At 43.5% G+C, this 4,074-nt stretch overlaps 1 non-coding gene across 1 annotated transcript; it reads left to right on the top strand.

Annotated features, from left to right (window-relative positions):
- Positions 1-3,749: 3,749 nt before the first annotated feature.
- Positions 3,750-3,856, top strand: LOC141645181 (small nucleolar RNA R71). Its single transcript, XR_012544767.1, has one exon. It is a non-coding gene; the product is annotated as a small nucleolar RNA R71 (small nucleolar RNA).
- Positions 3,857-4,074: the final 218 nt, after the last annotated feature.

Genomic DNA, 4,074 nt, shown 5'->3' with positions numbered 1-4,074 from the left:
TATGCCACCAAAAACGAAGTAATAATCCCAAGAACATAAACTACTAGCTTGACAAGGGCAGGCTAAATGTAGGATGTAGTAAACGGGACAAAAAGGGCTATTTTTGGCAGTGTGGGGCTTATGGGTAAGATGAGAAAAAGGGGACCTCTACCACATGTGTCAACGAACCACAAACCGAACGCATACAGGTATTAACCAGATTAAGTTCATATTTATGCATATTGATGTAACATGTCTCATAAGGAGTAACTACTCATATCCTAGATAAACTGGTCATAGATGACACCAGTTAAAGGCTCTAAATCTCAGAATATATAAGTAGTTTGCCGAAAATCAAAGTCAAGTCTCAAGTTCAGCAAGAAATGTAACGAAAACTCGTAGACTATGCAAATGATTCTACTAATAACATGTCAATTAGCAGGGCTTAGGCATAAACAGATGCAAATGCAATATCATCCTTGAAATACTACCGTTCCGACTCGACCTATATGCTAAAATAAACGTGAAATTTTTTGAATTTTTTTGAAATTTTTCAATTTTTTTTTGAAATTTTGTATATATAAAGGAAAATAAACAACAATGTAAGATAAAATGTAAACGTGAATGCAAGAAAATGAAATGCAACGTAAAACCCCTCCCCAAACCAAATCGCACAATGTCCCCATTGTGCAAAATCATGTAATGAAACAAACAGGAAATGGGAATTTGCGATAAATTAACGAAATAAGCCATAAAGTAAGACTCGGAAACTCACAAGACTTTAGGCGCAGCAAAAGGAAACCTCCCCAAACCAGCGTGAGTTAGGAGGTTTCAGTAGCTAGCAGTGCTACCAACAAGTACCTGAAAAGACAACAAATACCACGCGTAAAACCGAGAAAGCAATGTGGGAGCGGTTATTACGTGCATAAGATGAAGAATTTGAAGAAAACAAAATTATGTCGGAAAATAAAGAGGAGGAAAGACTCCCTCAATTCCGCAAGACGACCAAACACAGCAGGGGAAAGGTCGTGAACAGTGTGCAAAGAAAAAAAAGGTCGATCGACCATAGCGATCGATCGATGAATGAACAGGAACAGAAGCTCCTGGAAGTCGCACCGCAGTCGATCGACCAGGGTAGGCGGTCGATCGACTGGAAATACTGCTGTAATTTTCTGATTTCTTCAATTAGCTCAATAAAGTGAGCTAATATCGTCTATAAACCTGCATACACACATAATAACGCGCCCAAAATTGCGCAAAACCCAAAGCAATAGTCTAAAGTGTTTAAAAATCCTAAACAAACTTAAAAGAGCGAAGTCTCGCGCACACGAAAAATGGTAAATAGTCTAACAAAACAATAAAATAAATAGTTTATGAAGCATTCGATCAACTAGTAGTTGATCAAGAATGGCCACGGGATGGCCCACTTGGTTGGCTTCTGGCTACTAGAGGTAGCCTCAATAGTGCTCATCTTCTCAGCGGCACCCTTCTCAACTCCAACATCCGCAGAACTCAACGGATCGTCAGCTCTGATATCTTCCCAATCAATGACCTCCTCTAGCTCGTCAGAATCCAAGTCGGAATCCCTCACTTTGGCTGGCTCATCTTCAAGCTCCTCATCAGTGCCATAACTAAGACATCCCAAGCCACCTCTTGAAACGACTGGCTCCCTTGCAGCTAGAGCAACAGGCGGCTCTTCCTTCCCCAAACCAGCTCCTGCAATATCTAAAACAGAAGAATCGTCCTCCACTTTGCTCTCAGTCTGGGGCGGAGGTGTCACAACAGGAGTAGGGGTAGAGATAGGCATATCAGGAAGTATAAAATAAGATTTCTTTTCAGAAACCGTATTGCAAGTGAAGGGCCACATGGGGTCTTTTTTCCTAGCAGTCTGGGCAAAGACCATAGAGTGCTTTCCTACTTTAAAGGTCAAAGTCCCCCAACCAACATCTATAACTGCACCAGCAGTGTGCAGAAATGGTCTACCCAATATGATAGGAATGTGAGCATCCTCGGGCATATCTAGTACAACGAAGTCAACAGGCAAGAAAAACTTTCCTATTTGCACAGGAATGTCCTCTAAGATTCCTATTGGCTGGACTGCAGATCGGTCAGCCATCTGTACTGTCATGTTGGTAACTGCAAACCTAGTCAATTTGAGCTTCCTAGCAAGAGTCAAGGGCATAACGCTAATACTGGCTCCTAGGTCACATAAGGCCTTCTCAATAGAAAAGGTGCCAATACTACATGGGACTGAAAAACTACCTGGGTCTTCCAGCTTAAGGGATGCAGTATGGGTCAAATAAGAGCATGACTCCTCAGTGAGTGCGACAGTGTGCACAGTTTCAAGTGACTTCTTTTTAGACAAGAGTTGTTTCATGAATTTCATATAAGCAGGCACTTGATTGACTAACTCAAGAAAAGGAACTTGCACATTTAAGCTACGGATAACATTTTCAAACTTATTAAATGATACCTGTTCCTTCGTCGGCACCACTCTCTCTGGATAAGGGGCTGTAAGAATTAACTTAGCCCTCTCTTCTAAATCTCTCATGCCGGCATCGGTGGACTTAGGCTGAAAGTCCACAACCTTCTCCTTGTTGTAGCTTGGCCCTTCTTCAGACCGTCTCAAATGTGAACCATTAATCGACAAAGGGTCGTACTTCGGAACCGGAACGGACCCATCAGCATTCGGGTCCGGCCTCAATACTTTCGGGGCAGTAGTACCCCGAAACAAGTGGTCCCTCAAGTTATCGGGCATCGGAGGACGAAAAGAATAACTATCAGCAGCACTGTCAGTCGATCAACCAGGTTGCTCAGTCGATCGACTGAGTTCTACATAATTAGTAGCTTCTGGTTGTCGCGGACCAGTCGATCGACTGGGTATGTCACTCGATCGACTAACATACCTGCTGATCGTCTTTTTCTTGTTTTTGTTCGTCATAGCCTTCTCCTTACTTGGTTCCGCCTCATCCTTTTCAGTGACGTCCTCAACCATAATGGGCCCATCAAGGGTAGACCCACTCCTCAAGGTGATTGCATTTAAGGTCTCCTTTTTATCAGTTTGAGTCGGTAAATGTCCCGGAGCTCGAGTTGTATTCTTGCTCGCCAATTGAGCAATTTGGCTTTCTAACATCTTCATCCCGGCCTCTCTAGCTTGGGACTCCTTCAGCAACAAATTCTTCAACTCATTGAAATCAGAACTTTGGGATTGTTGCTGCTGCTGTGGGACATACAGAGGCTTTTGGAACTGTTGTTGCTTATGAGGAGGCACATAATTCTGCTGCTGCTGTTGTGGAGGTTGAGTCGGATTCAAGACATTTTGGCTGCTCCAACTCAGATTTGGATGGACATTTGGCTCATAGTAAGTGTTTGTCTGCCTATAATGTTGAAAGGCAGCACAAGACTCAAAGGGACTAGGACAATTGTCTGAAACATGTCCCTCAGCTCCACATATTTTACAGACGAAAGGACCGTCTGAAACAGCATTTACATGGTAAATCCCTCCTTTTGAAGCTCCTCCCAACTCGTACTTATCAAACCTCGCCATGAGAGCCTCTAATACAGCTACAGAAGGAGATTCAGCAGCTCTCCTTTGATTTCCCCTGGAATTTTCATACTCAGCTTTGTGGGTGGCCAAGTCATCAATGATCTTCCACCTCTTAGTCTCCCCCGTATTCTGCTGGAATATGCCATTAGCTGTCGCGTCCAGGATAGCCCTCTGATCGTCATAGAGGCCATTGTAGAACTGAATGCATAGGCTCCATTTCTCAAACCCATGATGCGGAATGGTTCGCACCAGCTTCTTAAAACGGACCCATGCTTCGTGAAAGTTCTCATCAGGACCCTGTTTAAAGCTCGTGATCTGAGCTCTAATGGCATTTGTCTTCGAGGCAGAGAAGTATTTCTTGTAGAATGCCAAGGCCAAAGAATTCCAGTCGGTGATCCCATTAGCAGCTCGGTCCAGGTCTCTGTACCACTCCCTTGCAGCATCGCGGAGTGAGAATATAAACATAGTCTCCTTTATCTGGTCCTGGGTCACACCGGTTGGTGGGGGTATAAAGAATCAATAGTCAATAAATATCTCCATATGCTTGG

The sequence above is a fragment of the Silene latifolia genome, chromosome 2 (assembly GCF_048544455.1).
Source record: "Silene latifolia isolate original U9 population chromosome 2, ASM4854445v1, whole genome shotgun sequence".
NCBI classification, from domain to species: domain Eukaryota; kingdom Viridiplantae; phylum Streptophyta; class Magnoliopsida; order Caryophyllales; family Caryophyllaceae; genus Silene; species Silene latifolia.
The sequence above is the reverse complement of the archived record's forward strand: the minus strand, read 5'-3'. Positions and strand labels throughout refer to the sequence as shown.